At 44.1% G+C, this 27519-nt stretch overlaps 1 protein-coding gene across 3 annotated transcripts in view; it reads right to left on the reverse strand.

Annotated features, from left to right (window-relative positions):
• ZNF516 (zinc finger protein 516) overlaps positions 1–20952 on the reverse strand; it is a 104445-nt gene extending 83493 nt beyond the window's left edge. For 2 of the 3 annotated variants that reach the window (XM_042797945.1, XM_042797947.1), the window contains exon 1: positions 20808–20952. The gene's annotated coding sequence lies outside the window, so the exon portion shown is untranslated. Of the gene's footprint in view, positions 1–20493; positions 20719–20807 lie in introns of those variants that run through there. The other variant, XM_042797946.1, reaches the window with a different exon arrangement.
• Between the last annotated feature and the right edge of the window lie 6567 nt (positions 20953–27519).

The following is a 27519-nucleotide window of genomic DNA, read 5'->3' on the forward strand; positions in this document are numbered from 1 at the left end:
CTGCATCTCCACTTTCAGAACCTGTTTCCAAACTCATTTCGGAGGCATCTGGTCATAGCAGGGTGGTAAAATCACTTCCTTGGGATGCTCACTTTGTGCTATGTTAAACAAACAAAGCACAACAAACACACACACACAAAAAAAAAAAACAACCTCACTTCCTGATACTTTCATTGATTTTTTTTTTTCTTCTCCTCAATTTTAGGGTGTTAGTGAGTCAGCTCCCAAACGAAACTGATGCTGGAAAGCTGTCAGAAAACTATTTATATCTTGCAAGTTATTATGTGTTGTGAATGTTTATGTTTTATTTCAGAAAAATTATCTGTTACCAATACTTAAACCCTCTCAATCACTGATTTCCTAATGTAATACACCCATAACTGAAAGACAGATCAATACATGTTTGATAATCACCAAACATAAATTGTCTATTCATAGTATTGATCGGCAGATATTTTTTTTTTTTTTTTTTTTACACGTGCAATAGTTCGAGGGAATAACAGGCACTTGGCAGTATCAACACTGCGCTGACAGAAAGAGAAACTGGCTGGCGCTTGTGCAACATCATGTCAGTAGATACCACGTCCATCAAATGCTGACAGTTTGGCAGATCAGGCGCTCTCTGCCATAATGTCATAATGACTTCAATTTACTTCTCTGCAGCACCCAAGGGCTGTGATTTCATCAGCCATCCAAGTCTCTTCTCTCCAAGAACAAGACTCTCTTGCTTTTACATCCTTGACAGCTCCATATATTTCCTTAAAGTTTCCTAGCAGGCATAACCAGAACAGTAAGAAACATGAAGCTGTTACTGCTTCCATCATAATTTATACGAATAACTGAAGTTTTATTTAGCAACTAAAATTTCACACCCAAAATTCAAACAGCAGCAAGTTTCAAGTGATGAAGAATGAACAGAAACAGAAGGAGGAAACCCGATAAAACCCACTGGGGTAGCGATTTTTACAAGCCCAAGGTAGGAAGGGCTGCCTGCACTTCTAACTGAAGACTAAGGCACTAGCACTCAACACCGAGAGATGTACTTTCATCCATCGAGAGGAGGCAGTAACAGTTTTAATGAGCAGCGGCAGACAGTCGAAGCCCAGTGCTTGGCCCTCTCCAGCTGTGGATGGAGGAAAGCTCAGGCAGCTGCGTGCATTTGGGTCCCAATGGGAAAAAACAGGTACATAGCTGCATGAGGTCACCGCGACGTTGTCAGCAATCAGGAGATACTCAGGTATTTCCTCACAGTTAGCGAGATGCTGCAACAAGGGAAATGATCATGTCCATCAACAGTTGAAATTAAATTCCTCTTCAAGTTTTGGCATAAAAACATTAAAGCGTCCTTAACTTCACTGCACTGCTTTTAACTGGACAGGTATCTTTGCCTTCTCTCTCTTTCCACCTCTCAATTCCCTCAGGTCTTCTCTGCTGGCCAAGACGATTAGTTAAATATTTTACATGTTCTTCAATAGTACAATTTGAATCTTCTCCTTTAGAACTTAGCAAGTGGAACAAAAAGAACTGCACCAAACCTTTTCTGCTGAAAGAACAGAGAGACTCAGAATTGAGAAATCAAACATGGGTTTCTGTACGCAATTTCTGTTTGCCACAGGAAATGTTTTCTTCTGGTAAAGCATGGCAGTTAAACCTACACTTCTGGTAAGGTGTAGGTAGAAAAACTACCCACCTGAAAGCAAAGACAGGGGGTGAGAAGGCAGTCTTTCCACCAGAGGACTTCAAAGTGCTCCCCAACTCAAAAATGTCTCAACGCTTCCAGCGGAGGTGAGCCACCACCTCCTTGCCGTATCCCCGCTCTCCCCTGCCTCCTCACAGCTATGACATCTTCACTTCTCCCTTCCCTGCCCCTCCACCCAGGCTCTGCCTTCTACTGCAATTGAAGTAACAAGAAACAATCTTAAAGTTTATATAAGCTACCTAGCAGACACCACTACAAGTGATTGCTATATAAATATAGAATAATCACATCTTAATCCTCTGCTTTAAGAAACAGATCTTGTTAATCTGAAGAAGCATGCAAACTCTTTTTTTGTTATGCTCCACATTATTAAATCAGTAAGATGGGGTACTGTATGACCTAGCTCAAACATGGAGACACCTGCTACACTACAGGATGCCTCACCTGTCAGTAACCACAGGAAGAGTAACTAAGCACAAGACAGTCGAATCTGACTGCACCCTAGTGATTGCATCGACTTGGCCTTACAACATTTGAGCATACTTGCCAATTGCTACATCTCAACCAAATCCCTTCCTCCTCACCCTTGCAAAGTTGCATAGGACATCTAGCATGTTAATGATGTCTCTCAGCAGAACTGGTCTTCACAGGTATCAGTGTCACAACCACAAAAGAAACAATGTGAATGGATTAATAAAAAAAATAAAAAAAAATAAAATAAAATTAAAAAAAAAAAAAAAACACAACATCAAGAAAAAAAACCACAAAATTACACCTCTCACTATCAACTCAGCCATTTCACATCAACTTTTTCCTGAAAGAAGAGGCATAGATGGCTGAGGAACGGATCTGACCCAGGACCTCTGTTAAGGTCACCTCTCTACCAACAGTCATGGTGAAGTGCCATCTCCATGCCCAAATGCATATACTACTGTGCTTAAACAAAGAAAAAAAAAACCCGAACACCTCTACTTTTGGCTGGGCAAGAGGGTCTATTTTTTGCTTTCTGAAGATGACCTTGGAGTTTGAACTTTGCTTTCAAAGCCTGGAAGTTTTTCTCCTTTCACACAATGGGGAAGATTCCATGCCATACGTGACTCCTGATACTGACATCAGATCTAGTGAATACATCAGTCTTGTTTACAAGCTTAATATTTGCACATTCCTACTGAAACCAGACAACTAAGTAAAACTGCCTGCCTATGAAAAAGTAGTGAGTTTTGGGTGAAATGAGTGTACCTGACACTAACAGCTAGCACTTCCTGAAAATGTTAAAATACCATTTTGGGTTAACCTGAACTTTTTAGGCTTAATAGTATGATGTCCTTCTCTTGGAACTTCCTAAAACAAACCTGTCATATTAAAACAAATCGTCTCTCCCCAGGTAAACCCAATGTTGATACATCATTTCCTAACATTTATGATGTTTTCAGGAGGATGAGATAGGTATTTTTTGAACAAGGAATTCTCGCTGACTTCTTTGCCTTGGAGTCTTCCAATTGCACACCAGAGAAGAGTCGCCTTTGCAGTGACACCTGAAGTGACTCCCTCTAAGCACGTATGCAAACAGACAGTGTCAAAACATGCTTCCTAAAGAGATGCCAGAGAGAAATTTTTGGCCAAAAGGGGTTGCAGAATGAAAACTCAGGGAGGGGAGCGGCAACACACCTCCCTGCTCAACTGCTTCTGATCTCACTACGGGACATGTGGAACAATGGGGCATGAAGATCTCACCTATGCTATCTCAGCAGTGCATTTATTAAACTGTTTCACTTACCCAAGATGGCAGTTTAGCTTTCCTAAACCTCCTTTCACCTCCTCAGTGCTTTTAGAAAACCCCACAGCAACAAACACTCCCGCCTGCTACATCAGTTCCTGACGCTGCAGCGGCAGCAGACCACGCTGCCGTCCTGCAGGGACCCGAGCAGAAGCGCCAGCCGGGACCCGAGCCCCGACCTGCAGCAGCAGCAGGGCTGTCCTGCACGCTGACATCGCGTTATCTACCCAACCTGGCTTTTAAGTCATGTTGAAGAAGATAGCATCCTTTAGGATAACTGCAATGCTAATGTTTGGGCTGCCTGAGACCCCTTTAACTGAGCATCAATTACAGCTGACTTGGGAGGGGTACCGACTGCCTGAACGTCTTGAAAAACACAGCTGGTGGGGAGCTGTAAGGATCCAGACACTTTATAGAGCTGAAAACTAGATCTGAGCGTCAAGTGGCAAATCTAGCACTCGAGGGCACTGCAGATTTGTGACGCTTCCAATAGGACTCTGAGTCCATAAACTAATGGAGAGATTACACTGATACATAAATATAGGGGTTTCATACAATAGACAAACTGTTTCTCCTGCCATTTAATGTAAATTACCTGGTTTTAAACCTAGTTAGGAACATTTCAAAGAGAGGCACTGTTTCTTTTCTTGAATAAGCAAAGCAATTATTTGAGCTCTAAAATTAGGCAATAGTGTATTGTTAATTGCCTCTGACACTGAACCCCCAGTTACACAGACTGACTCACATGAGTAAATCTTTGCAGTCAGTTCAATAGGTTTCCAAGTGGCCACTAGCATCTGCCTACATGGATCAGCTTGCCAGACCAAAGACGAGTGTTAAATTACAAGCTTTGTATTCATGGCAAGTATGTTGATTGAATAAATAAACATAGATCCATTTTATTATTAGCAGCATGGCAACCCCATGCAAAAATTTCAAAACCTGTTTAATTTTGAACTCACTCTAATATTAGTTTAAAAATATCAAATCAATAACATCCTTTAAGGTTTAACCAAACAGCTACATTTGTCCCTGGTTAAACTCTGCCAACACCGGAAATGAACCAGAGATTAAATTGGTTCAATGAATTTGGCTTTTAACCTAGACAGTAAAATTTACTTGTATAAAAGCTCAAATCCCAACTGGCAACATAAGGATGCCTTAGGGTACGCTCTGGTTCTTGCCAACACCACATATCCACTTTTACAGCTTTAAAATACATCTGTGACTTTTGTCTCCACATGTATAGGCATACACTATGCTTACATTACAAAAAAATCAACAATGACTTTCGAGGGTTAATACTATGATGCTTGCTAATGTATAACCTCAAAAGATTGTATAACCTCTAAAGGACTACAACATACTTCTGCAAACCTAGAAGTAGGGGAAGATTTAAAAAAAAAAAAAAAAAAAAAAAGAAGAAAAAAATAAGGAAATCTTTTGGTCTTTACAAAGATAAGAGAAGCAGAAATAATGAATGACTACAGGGTTCTGACTTCACTATATTAAACTGCATTCCTACCTTTGTCATTAATTTTATCATACGCTTACTGCCGTTCTAGCAAGCAAGTACGTTTCTTAACAATACTTAGCTAGGCATCTTCTATCATATTTGAGGAACTACAGAAAACAACCTCTTTCTAAACTCATCATCATGACAGTATTGCCTTCATTTTCCCATTACCTAACAAGTCATGTACCATTCTCCCTTAACTGACCTGTACTTTAAACAAATATATTTACCGAGTGTGCGAGTGTATGTCCTGTATACACAAAGGACCGACTTGGCCTGACCTGCACCCCTGAAATCTCCACATCAGCGGGCAGCGAAGGCGAAGAGTGGAGGAGAATCCAGCCCGCGATGCCACGGAGCAGGCAAGGGGACAGAAGCAAATCACAGCGCGCTGTCGTAAACACCCAGTGTTCTACAACATCATGCGTGGCCAGGGAGGCTGCAGGTACTCTGTCTGCCTGGCTTTAAACAGATGGCCAGCATCAATAACAGAAGTGAAACCAACAATTTCACATTTTTGAAGTCCTGGCCTGGTAATACCAACGCTTTTTGTGTGTGTATGTGTGTGCTCAGGCAATGCCAAGCTTAGGATGACAGAGTCATAACACCACCCTATGGGGCCAGGCTGGGTAACCACTGCTAACACTGGCAAACTCTTACTAATGAGAAAGTGCCTCTGAAGTCAGTGAGACTCCTTGGATGAGTAAGAAGTGCTCACTGATGTCAGTAAAGATTATTCAGTGAGGACTTTGAAGGTTTTATTTTGTAGCAGTGCGTGTGTGTGTGTGCACACATGCACAGGAACAGACATGACTACTTAAAAGCCATGAATTCATCATCAACCTACAAGACAGTATGGGTTCCAGGGAAACACAGTCAGAAAGTGAGATGAATGACCCTATGCCATGACCTCAAGGTAGGAATAATCTCAGGATATGCTGTACATACCTATACCAGGAGTAAACATGACTCAGAGTACAGGGTTGAAGTAAAGTATGCAGGGGCACAAGATATATGTCATTAGCATCTCTCCTGCTGCTGGCTCAGTCCCCTGCCATTCTGCAATACTTTCGATGCCACAGTACATATTTAGCACACTGAATGCTAACCTTAAGTCTCACGTATGCTGATGTAAGCTTAAATTAACATGACTGAAGTTAGTGGAGAAACATCAATGAAATGCAGAGTAACTGATCAAGGCTTAGTCTCTAGGGTCAAGTTGATACAAGGACCTAAAACTATGGAATTTGTATCATTTTCTGACTAGCATCTAGAAGTTACAAAGCCATTTACAGGTTCATGGGATATGGCACCATTTTACTTCCAGCTGCCCCACACAGAAAATGCATAAAAGTGAGCTCTGTATCTGTGCATATTTACTATGCCACACAGCTCTTACTAATAAACTGAATTACCAAATCCAGAAAGTTGCTACTTCTGTTTGCACAAGCAAGAGTACCTTTGCAGTGAAGGAAAATTACATAAACAATACTTTACCCCATGGGCGAGCACTGTACTCATATGAATACACCCATGCTACACGTCATGCCAAACTTTTTCCTCCTTGGTTGCTCTCATCTCTTGTGTGACTTTGCACTGTCATCTTTTCACTACTACTCCTCTGTAAAAGATACAAAGATGGCTAACATACAGATGAAGCACCCTCAATTTTCCAGGTAGCTGGGATGACCCAGGTACGTTGCTGGCACCGACCACAATTCTAGGCACCCAGGGAGCAACGCAGAACCTGAGCCCCATCCATGGTGGTGTTCTCCTGCAAGTCTAGGGCAGGTCCGGTCCCCACACACAAACCACCCGAGTTTGGAGAAGAGGAGAAAGCACTTCCACAGCATCAGCACACAGGCAGCCTTCAGCATCAGGAAGACTGTCACCAAATTTTTGCCTTGCATTGTGGATACACATTCAAACACCAGCTGAAGATGTCTTCCTCCCAACATAAGCCATGTAGTAAATTCAATTCTAATAACTTATTATTATGAAGAGGGCTGTGATAATTAAGAGACATTTATTAGCATTTAATTTGACAGCAGATATGCTTTGAACAATTTTAATGACCCATTAATGGATCCATAGAGCCACATGTACACAGAGAAGATACAATCAAGTCCTGGGACTGATTCTTACTATGCGTTTGTACACATCCCGGAACAACAGCAACAGATCATCATTGCTACTGGGTGCCACCATATGACAACAGCTATAATTATACTGTCCTGATAAATCATAATCTTCTGTAAGCATAAACCGCTGACTTTGTGTCAGATAAAAACAGATGCCTGACATGTTCCCACACACCCTTACCTGATCATCATGTTGTGGTTTTATATAAAGGATGACTGTTAGCAAAAGGAACTGATCAAAACTACAGAAGTTTGGAAAAGAAACTGCTGTGTGTCCTCATTTTATCTCCCTTATAGTGTTTAAAACTTAGGTTATTACTTCTTTTTAAGAGACCAGAAAAATTATACCCAGCACATTCTTTGTAAAAGTAATCAGAGTTAAGGTCGTAGCAGTAAAAGTCACATCTAGAAAATGTGCTTTCAGGACAGATTCATGAGTATTCACAGAAAAGACGGGGGATGAACAACCGACTTCCCAGTGCTTTTTTTTTAATGGCTAGTTTTGCTGACACACATCGTTCACAAACCTAGCTAGTCCTAACAAATTCTGTTAATTCCCAGCAACTTCTTTGTTTTCTTTTTAAAGGAAATTTGATGCCAGTGCTAAAAATTAATCAGTCTTAGGTGGCTGTCAGCATCCCGCCTGCTACCCTCCCAGCCCTCCTGTGCCAACAGCCCAGTTTCTCGGCATATCCCTGTCCTTCCCACGGGCCCCTTGCAACACTCAGATCGCTCCCATTTTCATCCTGAATGCAAACCTGCTCCGCTTCATATGCATCCTCCAAAAACTCTCATGCTCAACAGGCCACACCCACCCACTCATCCCAAGCCTCCGCCACCTCCAGGTTTTGAATGCTGACCCCAGCTCAAGTTCAGAAGTGTACAGCAGCTGGGAAACAGGGACTGCAGAGCAAAGCGGATCTGGGGGACAAGAGGCAGGAAAAAGGTCTATGATAAACAGTGATTTGTGCAGTGGGAGCCAAGTCTTATGTCCCTTAAAGTAGCTACACAAAAGACAAATTTAGTTACTTCATACACATGCAAACACATGTGCTCGGCCAACCTCCTCACCCCTTCTGCTTAAAGTCTTGCACCACCATTATTTGCACAGTAATTTTTCCCAGGACCCATGGTGATAGAGCAGGATCACACATGCTAGCCATCAGACAAACATCAAGTATCTCCACTATCCTGCTCCTACACAGCTCAGCACGCTCCCTGTCTCCTTCTCCTGTCCTGTTAGGATGGCAGAGACCACGCAGCAGCCCAGTGCCTTTTACTACCTTAACACAGATAAGCCCAGATTCCTTCTATGAGTTCTAATGAAGCAAAAAACAAAGGCACACACCTACAGAAACCCAGTGTCCCTAAGTACAGGGGAAACAGGTTCTCTGCCTTCAACAGTCTTCCTGGACAGCCACAGCTCCTCCAAACACCCATTTTCTCCCCCCTTATTTCTATATGGTCGTTACATCCTCCTTTCCTTTAAGGCTGTGTTCAGTCCCTCACACCCTGCGTTTTCCTCTCCCCCAGCCTTTGCCGTGGCTGCTGCTCACACCAGCTCTTTGCTGCCTCTGCGGAGCTGATGCCAGCCGTGAAACAGCTGAGAGATCTTTACAAGTCAACCAGTTCATCTTGGCACAGCTCTGCTATCCCAAACGCAAGATGTAACCTTGGGGGTGGAATTACACAGAGTAATTCTGTGTATCTGGTCTTCAATAAATTTTGCAGATCCTCTGTAAGGCTCCACAAGAAAACTCTGAGTTACGCCAGTCAAAATCCACTAGACCCTAAGAACACAGAAGTAAAGTAGGGATGACTGTGTGAAAAGTGTTTTTATTGCTCCTCCACAAAATTATTTTTGTATGTTTTTCCAAATTCATGTACCTCTATACCTATACAAATATTTACTTTTTAAAAGATTAATGAGAAAATTCAAACTGAAAACTTCATTTTGTATATGAGAATGAGACACTGGGATTTCAGCCCTTCAAATATCATTCTCTTTGCCCAAGTGTAAAATACACTAAACAAAGCAGAATGAACTGGGTTTCTAAGAACAACAAAAATCTGTTTCATGTCTAGCATCATCTTAGCTGTCAGACACACACTTCTGATCATCTTGTCCTCTTTTCTTAAATGTTGAAGACAGTTTATTTTAAGAGAGAGCGTGTCCTCTTCCATGAAGGCAACAGAGGATACAGACTCCCAAGTGATGTTTTTTTTTTTTCCTGTGCAGGGGAAGCACCAACTCGGAGGGCAGTGCTCCCAACTCTACTGAGCCACCAGGGCCACTGAATGGTCCCTACATGCTGCAGAACAGCCTGTGCTTCTCTGCACAATGACTTGCAATAGAGAGGACTCAAAACAAACTTCAAACTTCTTCATCCTGCCACTACCCTGGGCTGCTCATCCTTCGCCACGTCCATTACGCTTGCTCTCCCATCTCCCATCCTCCGGGAGCATAAAACTCATGCACAGAAAGGCCACATTAAGGGGATAACCATCTTTCGTCTTCTCTGGTTTGGTGATGCAAGAGTTGACCTCTGGACACCAGTCCCAAAGCCTGTAGTGGGCTCGGACAAGCTTTTTGCAAGTGGAGAAGAGGACCAAGGCTTTAGAAGGGTAAGGAATTAACCCGATTTCTTACACTCCAGGGACCTCATTTCCTTCTCTTTCTTCAGTCTGCCAGACCAGCCAGCCCCCGGTGGATTCCTCTTTACCTAGTATCTCCCATTCCTCTTTCAAACAAGGCTGGCATTTCTCTTAAGCTTCTTGTTCTCCCTCTTATTTTCTGTCAGAGCCAAGGAAGCAAAAACAGTTAGGAGTCTCTCCACCAAACTTCTCCAGTGCTCCAAATCTAGCTAAAATGTTGCACAAATGCTCACCTGCTATTTCATTGCCTTTTACTTGGCAAGTACAGAAAAACCCATGTCACTAGGTTATCCCAAGCTGTACACCAGGACAAGGTAGAAAAGAGTGTGAAAGCCACAGTGTTTCCTGAGCTAGATAGCAGAAGATAAGAGTAGTATCCAAAGGACTCCATCGTGGCTCTCATCTCTTTATGAGGACTCAGAGGGGACGCCCAGGTTTGCAATTTTACACCTAGCTCTGAGATGAATGTCTGACCTGAAATATACAGGTGGCATTTATAAGATTTTGTTATGCAGGGGTACACACTAAGACAGTTTGTTTGCAGGTTAGAACAGGACGCACAGAAATCATCAGTCTATTGCACAGGCTGAACATAGTATACATTATCATGAGTAAAAAATGCCCTAGGTTCTGCACTGAAACAGTAGGAGAGGTAACAGCAGACAATTCAGCAACAGGCATTTAAAATTTCGTGCTTAGTGGCCTGCATGAACTTCACAGATTACCTTACTGCTTTTGTTCCATTTTTCAGACTTTTAACAAGCCAAGCTACCCCTTTACAATACCCAGGCTCCTTAGACACCCACTTCAGAGCATCAAAATCTGGGGGAAAAGGATGCCCACAGTCTAGAAGGTAATTTTGAGCTCCAGACACTCTCCTTTCAAGTGCATGAAACTTTCAAGTGAAATACTAGCAATCCTCGCCTTTTGCACTGCTTACTTTTGTGATACAAATACATGGCAACCTATAATCCCTAATCAACCTAGAAAACAAATGACTGATAAACGAATCTGCTCATAACCCCATTAGCAGATTCTGGCTTCAGTATCAACAGGGTAATTTGCCGAGACTATTTTTAATCCCAACAGCTAAACCACTAATCCCACAATTTCCACATAGTATTCCAGCCCCCACCCACCCCCCCCAAATTTACTCAAGGTTTCTAACAATTTTGCAACTCATTAAAGAGCAGATAAATAAATAACATTTGCAAATATACACCTCCTGGCACTGGAGAACTGAGAGACTCCGATTACTCGGCTGATCCCGTTAAAGCCATTACTTTCTAATTGGAAGGAGTCATTCAGAAGCAAAGCTGTGTGTCTGGCATGTCACTTGACACCTGGCATGAACCGTTCATGATAAGATGAACTCTCCAATATGCTTGCCACAACAAGAAGTGGGTTATTTCATCATACCACCGATAGTCACTGCTCGCCCTACTAAAATCTGTTCAAATTTAATGGGACTGGGGTTATCAACATAAATTGTTATGTTTTCTCAAATCCACATTAAAACATTCTCTAAGTATTATTATTAATGTCAATATAAATTATGCATTGAAGACACAGCGTTCATTACAGAGGTAAAATTTATCTGGGGGGAAAGAGGGGGGGGAAAAAAAAAAAAAAAAAAGAGACAAACAGAACAAATTATAGTCAGTATTTATAGATTTCATATAGCTTTCCTCAGCAGTGATGAAAACACTTCTCTAAAAAGGGTCTTATCATAGAGTCATTAAAAACAGTACCAAGAAAGTATTCTGTTAATCAGCTAAAGGTACAGTTATACACAGAATGTTGCAAAAGGCTGACATGGTAATACATGAGATTGGTAGTTTATCCAGGGATGTATCAACGTGCTAGCACAACAATCTGGAAGACAGACCCTTGGTTTCATGTAAGCAGCTACACACAGAAAGAAAAGCTGTATTTAGTGTTGGAAGGGTGGTGTTTAATGCTCCTTTCAACTTCTATAAATTACAGCATTACCCATTCCTAACTGGCATACATTAGTATTCAAACATCATGTTGAAATTAGAAGCTTAGCAGTTTTTCAGTGCGCTTATAAGACACTTCACACAAATACGTGAATAACCTTGTTGAAATATTTTTGTATTCCAAAGTTAAAAGAAACGACTTTAGGAGACAGATGGTGAGCAACTGGTACCTCACCAAGGAGTGCCACTGACTTTTGGAAGTTCTCACGCGACACACCATATGGGGCTAACCCCTATCTACTGTGTACCTTGGGACTTCCGAGTAGAGCCCCACCTCCTGAAACTCTGAAGATACGCATAGCTAGGATGGCACAGGGGAAAGAAAGGCTAAATACACAACTCCCAGGGGCTCCAATTCCAAAGGGAAAATAAGAGACCTTATTTCCCTAGCTGCATAGTTTAAGTCAATCTGTAAACTGCCTGACTCATGGTTTTATCAGACTTGTGGCTGCCAATACTGGTACCAGCTCACCAATACAGGTGCCTCACAGTCTACTGCAAGGGAAGCCAGAATGCATCCATTACAATCGACAACTAAGCAACCCCTGTGCAAAGACTGAAGCAGGAGGCGGGGAGAAAGTCTTTCCAAGCACATCCTCAACCATCAAAGCAGCAGCTCTAGTTTCAGCCAGCAGAGACCGTAACACCTCACCCCACGATCTTTTTACAATACACTGTGTCACTGGCTATTGTTCATAACTCTTCCCGCAAATCATTTCAACAGAGACCGACTATTTCTTAAGGAAATTATTTCGAGGGGGGGCGGGGGGGAGGAAAAAAAACAAAAACAAAAAAAAAAATCGCTTACTCACGAACCTAGTATAACAATGAGGCAAAACAGCTAAAGACACAGTTACATTGCACAATCCTAAATGCATCATTTATTGTACTAGATTTCAGAAAAAGAACATTCTGAAGCGCTAAAATAAATCAGAGCATAAATGTGACTTGTTGTCAGTTCATACAATATGGGTTAAATGCTACCATATGGTGAGTACACACACGTTACCCTTTTAAAAACAAAGAACATGGCTAATTTCTTTCCCAAACCTATTTTTAAATAGATAAACATGATTCTTTTAAAATGAGACTACAGTTGTGACTAAAACACCTCAATTTCCACCAGTCTCTCTCTTTTCTAAGAACTAATGCCACTTTACTGCTCACTGTCTTTTTGAAACAGACAAGGAAAAATTACTATTAAGTCAGCCTTATCCCTGAAATAAGCCAATAGGAGCATTTCCATGCAGTGTAAAAATAGAGACAAGCCAACTCACCATTCTTCCTTCATTTTACCTGCCGGAAAAGCAAAGCATGAGTGTGTGTAATATGTTAAAACTCACTGACATATGATCCGATTTTCAGCAAACACTCCCAACAGGATCTGCCAATAGACAGAGCTCTCGTCTTCCCTGTATCCCCCAAGTCGTGCATTGAAACATACAGTTTCAGTACACTCTCAACCAAAAAAGAACCAAAAAAAAAACAAACCAAACCAAAACAAAACAAAAAAACCAAAGCAAACATGTACGAAATACACGGCAGGGTAGCTGAAGCGGATGCTGTTGGTTTGAAAATTGTCTGTCTAGCCTCTGTGCTGAGTATTTGTTTTTATCATTATACTATAAATGAAACACGTCAGAAGCCTAAAAATAGCTACAAATTGTAATTACATATGCTTTGTAGTTTCTGTTTTACTTTGAAAAGAAGATTAAAAGCTAGATCGTTTTAGAAACTGGCCTTAAAGATTTGGGGAACCACAAAATTATTCTACTTTGCAATTTGGAGTACACTGCTGGAAAGCATTTCCTTTGGGACGTAAATATGACCGCCCCAACACGGAGAAGCAAGCTCCCAATGCCATACAGCAAGATGGCAAGAAAGAAAAGGGAGAAGAGTAGACAAAGAAAAAAGTAATTTCTTAGGGATTCTAAGCGTGCCCTGATTAGGGATGTAATACTATAAGCTTTAATTAGGAGCTAAGTGCTGTGTGCTAAATTCATCCCCACACACAGCCCTGTAAATTCAGAGTCACTTTTCTGAAGTTACTGTGGGTTTATGACAACTGTACAACAGCATCGCCTGGCCTTTGGCTTCTGTAACAGCCCGTAATGAAATGTGGATTTCGTTGAACAAGCGCTAAGCTATGCAATATCCTGCTGATACAAATTAAATTCTTTTCCATAAGCAATCACTTTAATGAAAAGCTGGCAAAAATTGATTTTAAGTAGTCATCAGAACGTAAGCTGTTTTGAATCCAGAGTAAAAACCCTCTGTTCCTTCACAACCTAAGACTTAAAACAGTTTAGACCAGTGTCTTTATTAACATGTGACTGTCACCATGTAAACAGACACTGTCCCAATGTCCCTGCAACAGGCACTATTTGCAATGTTAGCTCACAACTCGGGAGCGGTAAACAAACGAATTATCTTACAGCAGCCCAGTGCTAGCACTATAAAATACCTGCTAGAACTTATTAGGCAATAAATAGTTTGGCAGCAACTTAAGAGATGCAAGTATTGTCCATCCGCACACTAATTTAATCTCAGAACATATGCTTAATGCCCTGAGTCCGTTTGCATAAGCGCTGCTGCTGTAATAGAGTTTCAGGAACGCAAGAAGAAACTGCTAACGTGAAGTGTGTAACAAAACTGATGGGCCTCTACAGATAACCAAGATGTAAACAACATCAAAAAATGAATAACCGATGTTGAGTAATCATTGCATCAAAAAAACAGAGCTCATTGGCTTCAAATAGCGAAGCAGGTTCAGCAGATCTAGAGACTGAACATTTGCTGACTAACAGGTAATGAAAGTAAACATTCGCAATGAAGTCATCATCCTAATGAAAGCCATGGCAATGTTAACTACCTGGACCATAATCCACTAGCATGTTTTAATGCAGGCTCACTAACATAATATTTACTAGAATCGCTCCTGCTGGAAAAGGAAAGGAAGCCTCATTTACTTTTAACATAGAAGTGACAATCAAGAAATACTGCTATTTGTTAAGTCTTTCTAACTCCCAAGTACTGTACTGATGATGCCCAGGGAGATGCTGTGCAGTTACAGTGGGTAACTGAAAAACAGCATTTTGCTGTCAGTGACTGAGTCAGGACAGATTTATCCTTGCACTGAAGTGTATAAACATTTGCAGCATATAAAATGTCTGCTTGGAAAAAGCAATGTTGCTCCAAGGTTCAAATATTTGTATTGCAGATATCTAATCAAATAAATGTGACTTTTTTTTTTTTTTCTCTTTTTGCTACACAGTGATTAATTGTCTGGATTAAGTTTATGGCTACAGAAAAAAAAAAAAAAAAAATCACTGTAGTAAGTTTTAGTTGATTAACTGTCGATACTGCTAAGGATTTCAGACTCACATGCAGAAACCGTAATTCCACCCAGAGACACCTTCATGCACATCCCAGTAGTCAATGGGAGTGGCAAGTGCACTTTGCAGGGGATAGCACGGGGCTCACAAGCAACAAGTCTATTTATAGGATGGCTGCATACACTCTTATGGAACCGAGGAACATCACACAGCTATGAGAAACAGCAGTAGTCCACTTCCCCTTTCTGCACAGGAATCTAATGCCCATTCAGGTTTAAAAGGTATGTATCTACAAATTCATACTTGTGTCTCAAAAACTTCAACAGGCACATTTTGCCTGCAAAATTTGCAAGCTCGGACAAGTTGATTCCTGCAAAATGCCATCACTTTGTACGTCAGCTTTCTATTTTGATGACTTTAAGAAACAATATAGCCAAAACCAGCTTTCCAGTTTGAGTGCACGTATATAAACTTCCTCACTGGTCTCACAAAAGCTCATGCACTGGCTCATTTTACATACTGTATGTAATCCCAGAGAAGTCCTGATCGTACTTGGCATGAATTTAAGTCTTCACAGAAGCGAGATCTTTCCAAGTTGACAGGTTTTGGATCATACTACATATAGATGCTCTCTATTAAATGAAACCTCAGCATAAAACTCAACAATTAAGACTGCAGATAACTACAGGTAACTCTGTTGAAGTCACCTGCATATAAAGACCTTAAAAAAAAAATCCGAATAAATAGACTCCCCAAAGTTTGCAAGAGTTGGTGACTACATCATTCATCCAATGATACTCTTCCAGGCTGTCTACTCTGGTACCAGCACCAGCTACACAAGCGCCCACAGCAAGGCACGTTTTAAAAGCTACTCATTTTCCAGTCAACTGAAACCAAAATCCCTGCTTCCAAAGCAGATCTGTAAAGTATTAAGACATAAACATCTACCTTTGCTAAAATGAAGGATGGCTGCACTTACAGGCAGAGACAGAGATTCAGAACGATGGCACAAATTGTTTTTGCCCTTTCAATGAGTGCTTCAGTACTGATAATTGCTATTATTAAGTCTTGCTGACAGCACGATACTATGACCAACTATAAAAACATACTATGAACCTAATTCTTGAAGCAAAGACATTAGTTGCTGTCACAAGAAAATTTTAATCCACCAAAGTTGAATGTCACTGCTGTTGCTCCATTCCAGCCTGCTACATGTTACTGAGGTCACTTGTAAGTAAGGATAGGCAGCATTCACCTTAGTGATGTAAACTGTTTTCTTTTTCTATGATGCACAGAGTAGTCATCCACATTCATGGAGGGACTGTGTGCAGCTCCTGATGCATACTGTTTAAGTCACGTACAGCAATTTAGAAGGTCATGCTGAGCTTAGATAGGAGCTGTGCTAACAAATACCACTCCTCTCTTTAAATGTGTTTTGGATCATTCCTTAAGACAATATTATTCTCAATGATGTTTAATTTTTATCTTTTTTTCTTTTGTAAGCATTATCTTTGCATATTAAACTAGCAGTCTAGAGGGGGGTTATAATGCCCTATTGTTCACACAGACCACATAGTACTTATCACTAACTAGATGGCACTTCAACATCACTCAGTTTTATAGGAACTAAAGGATTGAAAACAAATCCCAGGCAAGAATTTTTAGAGATATCTAAAGAATGTTTTACACCAGAAGCTAGTAAAGGTGCATGCCATGCCAGTAACACAAAGCTCCACATAAATCACTTTATTGTGCAGAGCTCATTCAAGATGGCTATGGCAGCTACTCTCGTGAAACTAAAGATGTCTCCTGGAATAACAGCACCATAATACTAACTACACCACAGGTACTCCTACACAACTTCAGCTTCCAGTTTTACCAGGGGGAAAGCTCCAAAAACCACCACAGCCCACCCCTCCTCACCGCCTGGTGAGACAAGACAGGGCGCAGAGCAGCACTGGACCAGGCCAGTCGTGGGTTTGCTGTGACAGAGCTGAAGGACACGCTGGCAGAAAACAAAGCAGCAGTGCTTGGGGAGAGACAACTCGTCCCAGCCAGCTGCCTCAAACAAAACTACAGGAGCAAAACTCTCACAGTGCTCCACACCTCAATGAAACCTTTGCTCCCATCACCACCACCACTCCGCAGTGCTGCTCTCCCCCCAGAATACCCAACACCTCTTGCAATACAGTTATTTTTGGACAACTAGCAGCAGCCAGCCTGGGTGGCAAAAGCAGGGTGCTTTCCAGGAGGAGCAGGAGTGCCACTGCCCCCAGCACCCACTACCACCCGCACCCGTCCGTGGCGCGCAGCCCCAGTGCCACACACACACATATGTGAGTACACACACGCACCTGCCTCAGCGTGGCACCCCCCTACCCCTGCACGCCCGTCCACACACACCTGCACCCACGCGAACCCCATCCAGGCATGTACACACGTAGCCATCCCCCCCCGCCCCCGTAGCCGGCAGGACCTTCAGGCACACATATCTGGCTCACGTGCAGCGACAAAACATACCCCATCCCTGGCCCTCCACGCATGTACACCACATACACCCCTGTCCTGCTTGCAACAACTTCCCCCTGTCCCACGAGGACCTGCCCTGCATGCAGCATCGTGCCCTCCCCAGCATGTAGGTACGAACACACACACACACCCCCCCGGCCCCATCTACACACCCCCCGTGGGGCTGAGGGGGAGAGAAAGGGGAAGCAGCTGCAGGTCACTGCTCTCCCTCAGGGTCAGCATCCTTCTGCTTGGTCCCCTCCAGGACACACAGGGCCATAATGAACCGTGGGAAAGCAGCGGTCAAAAATCAAGACACCCACACCCCGCAAAATAAAACTCTTAGCTATCAACCCACCCACACACCATGCACGGGGAGGGGGGCACAAAGGAAATCTGACAGAAGATCTTGAGAAAGAGACTCCCCCCCAAATCAACTCATGTTATGCCATTCAGCTTCTGCTTAAAATTATGCTTTTTCTCTTTTTTGGGGGGGGTGGAAGGGGGAAGCCAACCAAATCCACGGTTGCCAAGTCGAGTTAATGAAAAACCCTTGGGCTGTTAACTCATTTTGTGCAGCAAGCATGAAATAAAGCCGGTGGCACGGGGCCAAAGCGCAGCGGCCCTTTGCCGGGCCGGCTTCTGGGACCTCTCCCCGACGGCCGAGGAGCCAGCCCAGAGCAGAGCAGAGCGGCCAGCCCACAGTTCGGACAGGGCGGCGATTTCCCTCCAGAAATCGGTGAATCCACCTCCCAAAGGGCAGGGGGATGGCAGCGGCCCGGCCCGGCCCGGCGGCTCCCGTCCCACCTCCCCGCCGTGCCCCGACCCCGCGGGGCCGGGCGGGGCGGGGCGGGGCGGGGCCGGGCGGCGGCGGGGGGCGGGCCCGCGGGCTGGGGCCGCCCCGGCAGGGCGGGGCCCGCGGCCGGGCGGGGGCTCCTTGCCGCGGCCGTCCCCGAATCCCCCCCCACCCCCCCCCCTTCGCCCAGAAAACTTCTCCGCTGGCAACGAAAGAGTCCGGGTCCCCCGGCCGGGGAGACGGTGCCGGGGGCCTGGGTGCCAGCGGGGAGCGCCTGGCGATGGGGGATGGGGGGGGGGCTGAGGAGGAGGCGGCGGAGGCGGCGAGAGAGTTGCGCCTCTCCCCAAAAAGGGACTTTGACCTCGCAGCGCTCTCCGGCAGACTCCCCGAATTACATATTTTTGTCACAGGTCGAATCCTAACGCACGTCGGCACGGCGTCTAATTTATGAACTCATCAGCCTAATTTCATTATTTAATCATGCGCCCGGCAATCGTGTTTCCTTAAGAAAGGACTGACCTATTTTTGGCTGGAGATAAACGATCATGTTAACAGATGTTAATCTTGTAATCTGTTTTTCCTGTAAGCACTTCGCATACCCGGGTTTCAGACATTAAAAAAAAAAAATAATAATAACAAAAAAATATTTCCCGAACGACTTGACGTCACGATTCAGTTATTAAAAAAAAAAAAAAAAACAAAAAAAAAACTCGCAATGGTTTCAAAGACATTAAATCTTTTTCGCTTTATAAATGCTGATTTGTTCTGCCTCAACTCCCACAGGCTTTTATTTGCATTTCAAATTCCACAGGTTACACCAGTCGCCTTTTCAGAAAATGTAAACCAACAATAAGGCAGCAAATGGGGGGGGGGGGGGGGGGGGAGGGGAACCCTGCATCTGGATTAAATAAAGACCAGAATTAATGTTTAGAAAGCAGTCCGAGTAAAATTATATTTGCATGTCCAGTGCCCGAGCGCCTCCGTATCTATAGGGGTAACGTAAAGGATAAGCTGTGGGCACACACAATGTGCATTCCCCAGAAGATCCCCGTCTGCTGCCGGGAGCTTATTAACGCTGCTAATAAACGGTGCTGACTCCAAACCGACACTTTTCGGCTTAAAACACAGGGTTTGTCTCCAGCAGTTAATTGCAGAGGTTAGCTGGTTTGAAGGGGAAAAAACAACGGCCGGCTGTCATGCTCCACACGCCACCCGACACGTACTGCCTATTTTAACACCCCAGCTTGTTCCCTCATAGCAAAGTTCACCCATCCAAACTTTCCTCAACTTGCCCAAGTACTTAATTCGCATTAGGATCGCGACTAGGCGCTATGCTAATTATCACCGAAGATAGTCGCGGGGGGAGGGAGGGAGGGACGAGGAGGAGGAAAGCTTTTATAGCACAAAATGTCTGGAACTGCATTATTTCTATTCTTTCCTCTCTCTCCTTCCCCCCCTTCCCTCGGTTCCCCCCCCCCCCCTTTTTTTAAAACATATACATTAAACTCCCTGCCTCCCTCCCCACCCCACCCGCATTAAATGGGCTATTTTCCTCTTCTGGAAATAATCGCTACGGAGACATTGTCCTTCTCGCCCTTCTCGCTGTCTATATGTGAATAATTGTTTTCTCTGCCCGCCCGCCCACCCCCAACTTCCTTTGATAAACTGTGTACTTCTGTAACGGGGATCACGCAGCTATCGGCTCGCAACGGAGAGTGGCAAAAAAAAAAAAAGGTGCGGGGACACGCACACGAGCACACATCGGGCATTTCACGCACACGCTGAATCAATAATATCAGGCGGGGGGGGGGGGGACGGGACCGCTTAATAATTTAAGTGGCTACTCAGGGCTCGAAGACCCATCACCCACCTTCATTAGCCGAAGCATTTCACTTTAAAGTGAGGCAATTTGTTCTTTGTTTCTTAATGGATTAATATCGCGGTCCGTGTGTGTGTGTCCCCCCCCCGCCCCTGATGGAGCGTACAAAGCCAAAAGGCTCCCACAGCCCGCAAACACCCCCCCCCCCACACCACCCCCCCAGCACCACCACTGCAGTAAAACCGACCTTCTCCTCCTCCTCGCGGAACGGCGCAAAGTTACCATTTTGGAGCCGCTCCGATGACGGGGGAGGGAGGGGGACAGTTCCCGGGGGGAGGAGTGCGGTGAGGGGAGGGGGGGGGACCGCGAAGTTGTGGGGTTTGGGTTTGTTGTGTTGTTTTGTTGTTTGGTTTTTTTTTTTTGTTTTTTTTTTTTTTTTTATCCCAGGGGCGCAGCCCGAGGACCTCCGACCCCCCCCGAGCCGAGCCGGGCCAGCCCCTCACTCCCCTCACTCCCCCCCCCCCCCCCCCCCACGCACACGCACCCCCCGTCGCCCCTCACCTCCTCCGCGGCCGGCGGCAGCGCCTGGGGAAGGGCGCGCCGAGCCGCCCGCCGCCCTGAAGGTGAAACCACGCGCCGCATGCGAGCGGCCGCCAGCTGCACATGATCCGCCGAGCGGCTCCACTGGCGCGGGAGGGGAGGGAGGAGGGAGGCGGGAGGGGGGGGGGGGGGGGGGGGGCGGGCGGAGGTTTAGGGGGGGGGGGGTGTGGGGTGTGAGGGGGGGGGGGGGGCGGCCCGCCGGCCCCCGCCGCGCCCCGCGCCCGCGCGCCGCCCCCGCCCGCCGCGCCCGCGCGCCGCGCCCGCGCCCGCCGCGCCCCGCCCGCCCCGCCGCCGCCGCCGCCGCGCGTCCCCCGGCGGCCGCAATGGTCTGGCCGGTGCGGAACGCACACGCCGGCCACTATTGTCTCCGCGGCGGAAAGTTGGGGCGCGGGGGGGTTCGCGTCGTCGTTCCCCGTCCCGTGTGTCCCCCCCCACCCCTCCCCCGGGGTCCCCCGCCGCCGGCCGGGCGCTGCGGGAGCCTGGGGGGGAGCCGCCGGGTGCGGGAGCGGAGCGGCCGTTGTCACCCGCCGCCCCGGTCGGTTCCCACGTACCTCCGCCGCGAAAGGTGCGGGCTGGAGTTGCCCCAGATGCATTTCTATTACAAACTTTTGGGGGGTGGTGGGGGGGAGCGAATTCCACTGGTAAAATATTTATGGATCTATTGAAATGCGCAGAAACAACAACATTAAAGTCCTCAATCAAGATCAAAGAGGAATACTGTTCAACAGCCACGCTGGGGAAGTTGAAAGACCTCCGAACAAATCAATCTGCCATATGGCTTTTTTTTTTTAAAAAAAAAAAAAAAAAAAAGCAACAAAAAAAGCACCACCACTCCTATGTCTGAAAAGTTCAATTCTTGTTTTCCTGCGTGTTTGCGAAGCTCACTTTAATCACGCCAAATATGTGTGCCATAGGCGAGGGGAGTATGTTTAGTCTATGGCTGGGAAACCTAATTTAATCTGCTAAAGCTTGGTACTAGACATCAAGGGTGTGGAGGCTTTTTTTTTTTTTTTTTTTTTTTCCCCCTCTCTCTTTCTTTCTTTCTTTGTCTCGTAATGTGCGATGACGTAGAATTGACACGGAGGACTTTTGACGGAGGGTCGGTGTAATCTCGAGGCCAGGGGCCGGCAGAGCCCCCCCCCCCCCCCCCCCCCCCTTCCCCGCGCGCGGGGCACCCCGGTTCCGGGCACCCCACCGGGGCTGCCCCCCCCCCCCCCCCCCCCAACCTCCCCCCCAAATCCCACCCCCCCCCCCACGCCCGCCCCGGCCCCGCCGCCGCCTCCCTCCAGCTCCCTCCTGCACTTGGGACACGAACGGCTCCGGCACCCCTGGCAGGGAGGAGGAAACAACATCGGGGCGGGGGGGCGGGAGGCTTTAGAATCCTGCCCTTCCCAGTGCTTCTTACCAGAACCCTCGGAATAAAGAAAAGGGGCAGGGGTGGGGGGCAGCGAGCGAGGGGGACAGTTGGTAATGAAGGATACACGAATCATAAAATGTAAGCTATGTGTGATTAATGATCTGCACTAATTTGAATAGCAGGCGTGTTAAAGGTCATTGACAATTGTTGCTGCTTTCAGCATGAATGCCTGAGTGGGATGTATTTGGGACAAATCAAATTTAATTCTAATTCACAGAAAAGAAAAAATGAAATACTATCGGACGTGCGTAGCAGCCGGTCAAACTATATAGAGAGGACCCCCTTTAAAAAATGTGCTTTGCCCGTCCTTCAAAGGCAGCTTCATTACATTAAGGTAGTGTTTTTAAATGCTTCCCTAGTAAATAATGTATCTGGAATGTCTGGATTTTGTTCCTTAGGTATCAGCATCTTTCCTGCACGCTTTTTCAATCGCAGGCCAAATTGTGTTCCCAGTTACCCCAGACCTGCAGCGTTTTGTGGGAGCTCTGAGCTCACGGATGCGGGATTTACCTGCAAGTGGACGGGAACGGATGTCACCTCTCTGAGCTTGAAGAATTCACCCCAGGCACACGCCTGTAACACAAGAGTGTAGGTTCTCTAATCACAGTTTATATAGGAGTTTAGCATTTCTTTACACAAAGAGTAAGAAATCCATTATAAATCAGCATTCCTGGGCAGTATTTAGAACTACAGTATTAAGCTAATAATTTCCATATGGCGAAAATTGACAAGTCAGAGCAATGAAAGGTGCAGGAGACTTCCCAACTCCTCTACCTAAAAATGTGATTTTTACGACCTACTCTTTTTCTCTCGTAGTCTATATAGATTCTCTTCCTTGGGCAGTAAAGCATGAGAATATACAACAGTGCTTGCTCTGTGGCTCGATAGAGTAATGCTTAAAACGATATTTTCCATATTTGCTTCCACAGGGCCCAGTCTTGCCCTCCTTGTTCCCATAAAAAAAATAGGATACTGAGGCTGCGGGGGGTGAAAGGACTGGAGAACCCATCTCAAGCTTAGTAAGTGAGGGGTATTCCACTTTAATGGAAAGGCAATTAAAAATTCAGAAGATGCAGAGACTTTAAAAACAATCAAGCGGTATATTATTTTCACGGAAAGTCACTAGCAGAGTTCCTCTGTCCATGTAATTTTAAATAGGAGATTTTCTCACATTTCATCTGCTGAGTCCAGCACTTCTGGGCTTTAAAAACAAAACCAGAACTGTATAGGAATTTATAGACTTAAAAGAGATGCAAAATGTATTTGCATAATATTGTCAATGTCATTAGAAATTTCAGGTAGAGAAGATAATTTTCAAATCATTAGGAACGTACCATTACCATGGCTGATTAATCTGTTTACAGGCACTCTTTACCCATTTTATCTTTGCCAGAAATCTTCCAGGACATGTCCTCCCGTTTCAAATTCTTTAAATTACTGTATTTTGTATGAGAATGTCAGCGATATTAATGGCTCGGTACGTGTTTTGCTATTTATAGACTCGCATGTATAATAATTCTGGCTAATGAAATACTTGGAGCAGGAAAACATTTATTTACTTTTGCTATGGTCTAATAAATTATTTGTTCAGCATTTGGGACCAGGCTTTCTCAAGTTAAGGAAAATGGCATTTTGATGAAAATCTGTGCGATGACTTGTCTGCATAACTTAGCCTTAGGAATGATTGGTGGAAGTTTAGATAAGAAAAGGTTCCCAAGAAACACCGTCGCAGAATAGTGAGGAAAAAAGGCCATCTCTCTAAAAGCAAAGCTGAAAGCATATATAAATACTTCAAGGCAGGCAAACAAGCCAAGTTTGGATTACATTTTATATGTGTGTGTGTATGTGTGTGCGTGAGCGTGTGTGTGTGTATACATGTCACATACACAGATATATTCAGTGAAATGTAATCTAGAGGATTCAGTTGCTTTAGCTTTTGCTGTATGCTTGCTCAGTTGCTCAGGTTTTGTGCCCATGAATATTTTTCGTTGTTGCAAATCTAGCTGAAATGTAGAGAATGTATCTAAATAATGCTAATCCAGGATGGTTTAAGGCTCTCAGTTTTTTTAAGGAATTTGTCTCCCCATCTCAAAACTCAGACTAGCATTTTCCTTGAGGTCTCCTGTCATATCTGTCTCTCAGCGACCCTTTCTAAACACAGCCCTCAGCTTTATAGTTAGTTCCCCAGTTCTACCAATAAAACAATATATATCTACTTTAATCTAAACCAGAGATTTTGCTTTCAGAGTGTGCTTGGGTCAGAAAAAAAGAGCACGCAAAGTCTGACAACAAATAATCTTGTATTAGTCTTTACGTTCTGAACCAGACTTTTTCTCGGTATATCTGGGAATACAAAGGGCATGTGCAGAAGTTACAAACTGGAAGGCGCAAGCAGCTTTAATGCCCCTGTATGTCTGCAGATCGCTGCACAGAAACATTCCCAGTGATGCTTTTTAACAAGAAATGAACATTTCTGACTCCAATTAAAATGGGCCATTCTAACACTGGTGTGCTTTCAGAGTTTATGTGGGTGGCACAAATTTCACTCTGAAACAAAACGGTGTTGATCAATAACAAGCATATACTCGTGAATAAAATACATCGACTTCTCACGTGCACCACAAAAATCTTTCCCTTCTTGAATCGTGCCTCAGTAGATGTGCGGTGTCAAGGCTGCTTCCAAATTTTGTACTATGAAAATGCACCACAACCCAGCAAAGTTTTGCACGCCGGGGTACTCTTGGTCTGCATGGATTGAGGTCAAGCTCTTGTACCCCATTAATTTAGTCAGGCATAAATCTAGCAAATGGATTTGAAAATAATTTTCCATTTGGAGAGCTGCACATATTTCAGGATCTGAAGAATCTATTAACATGTAACCACAATAAGCGACTTGGGCATATCTGATGACAAATTGTATGGGGTGTCAGGATGTGGTCATATTCTCTCTACCTTCTACTCATACAAGTTGTCCCCTTGCTATTATTGGAATTGCTTTAATGATAAAAGATGACCGATGTTTGTCTCCATCATCTCATTTATAGCATGTAATGAGCTTTTCCTTATGGCAGAAATGATCCGGAGACCTTTCTCGAGGAATCAACATTTTTAACTCTAATGTCTTTCATATTTGCCCCTACTGTCAACACAGTTGCTAGGATATAGCCTGATTTCGATTTTTGTGCTTTGATCCTCTCAAACCCACATTTTTTTACATTGAGTTATTCAACATCGCTTTTACAATGACACTGAGGAAGGGAGCAGAAAAAGTTAATATTGCAAAGAAAGTACAGGCTCAGTGTACATGGTTATTTTAGGTTCATGCTAAATGCTGCATATAGTACCAACTTTTCCAGCCCTGGCAGTCAGATTTTCTCACCCATATGTAATTTTATAAACTACATCACGGCTTCACAGCAGGTAGGGAGCCCACAAACCTGTTCTTAATTTCAGCTTAACTGAAAGAATCTCAGCAGCAGCTGGTTTCAGAATAGCTGATACAGACTTCCACAGATGTGGCCCATAATAGGTTCAGAAATAAAAAAGAACTAGGCCACAACGTAGAATTAATTTTGAGGAAGACAAATTCAATAAGGATGCCACTTTTAGTGGGTTTTTTGTTGTTTGGTTTTTGTTTTTTGTTTTTTAAGAGATCTTTGGGAGGGCATATTTCTGTGTCCTGGGTTTTTTCATGCTGTCTACCGATCCTAATAGCGCAGTACACCGATTTTCTGGCAGGCTGGACCTGGCTGTTAGCAGGCTGCGCTCTTTCGAAGCAAAGAAATGGGCTATTTCTGAGTTTGTGTCGCCTCCCCTCCCCCTCGCCCTTCTTATGTTCCTCCAAGCATAACTGATAGTACTGGAGTGCTTGTGTGCTTTCCTAACTGGACCAGACAAAGAGGTACAATAGCTAAAAATGACCTCTGATGATACAGTGAATGCGCCACTTGATAAAACTGGGGAAACTGGTTGCTAGGTCTGAAACAACGTGTTATTTGGTGGTGGTTCACAAACTTGAAACAAAGGAATACAGAAAAAATAGTTTCACAAATGTTAATTTCTAGAGTTTGGTAAGGGGAAGGCTTTAAATGACTTCTGTACCAGTGTGCCAAATACATCGATGTACTTACTATCTTCTGCTGAGTGAAAAATACCTCAAAAGTAAAAGTGGAACAAAACAGTCACTTGTTCTCGCTAACAAAATTTCCCTTGACATTCTGTGCAGTGGTCTAAGTGTTTGAATAATCTTGGTTTATATGGTCTTTCAGCTCAGGCATGCGAGGAAGAAGGAACTTCAAAAAGAGAGTATTTTACCTGATGTGTACTATTTTAAGTCTTCAGTAATTAGAGAACTGCAAAGGTCAAAATAGCCATCAATATCACAAGCAACAGAGTAGAAGTAACATGTTTAAGAGGAAGTTAGTTGGTTGGCTGTAACATAATACACTGTAAGCACTAGAATGTGGATCTGCAATGATAAGCAGCAGAAGAAACAGAAAAACATAACCTGCATCAGGTATTTATTTTGTTGAAACCACATAAGGACTTGCAAATAAGAAATAGAGATGCTTTCAAGTCTAATTCTCGGATTTTATTACCTCACTGCAGAGATGCTGCAATGTATACTGAGGTCCTTGCGCGCAGATCTCTTCACAGGCTGGAGAAAAAGTTTGCCAGTGCCTTATAACCTTTCAGCGAGCCAGACAAAACCTCGGGATTCAGAAGCTCCCAAAACTTTTTGCCACCTTCTGGATCTCATTCAAATCAGAAATGTGTGACATTAGCCTATTTTTAGCATACTGCTGCCCACCTCTTAAAGCCAAATCATGAACTACTAGATCGGGGTGGGTTGCTGTGTGTCTGCTATTCCTAAAACAGCATGTTCCAGCCTGTATTTCTGAACGGACATAGATTAAAAATGAGTAAAAGTACAATGATTACGTTTGAAGATGCAGTAGTTTGCAACAGTATAGGTCATAATAAAGATGCACAATTCTGGGGAAAATTATTTTGAGAACGGGAGCTCTTCCGAAAACTTCCCGCTATTTCTTTCATTGGTGATAGACCATTTTTCTTCCCTGTCCAATTTTATGCCAATTTGGCTACTTTTCGAATTTCCCCATAAATCACACAAAATTCATGATTCCTTCTTCCACATTTGCATCCACAAATCAACCGAGCGAATTTGTTCTACTGAGAGAGAGAGGCCGAAACAAATGCCCAGGATCATTAGCCTAAAATTATTGGCATAAAATT

This window comes from Tyto alba, unplaced genomic scaffold (assembly GCF_018691265.1).
Source record: "Tyto alba isolate M040663 unplaced genomic scaffold, T.alba_DEE_v4.0 Super-Scaffold_27, whole genome shotgun sequence".
Lineage (NCBI taxonomy): Eukaryota > Metazoa > Chordata > Aves > Strigiformes > Tytonidae > Tyto > Tyto alba.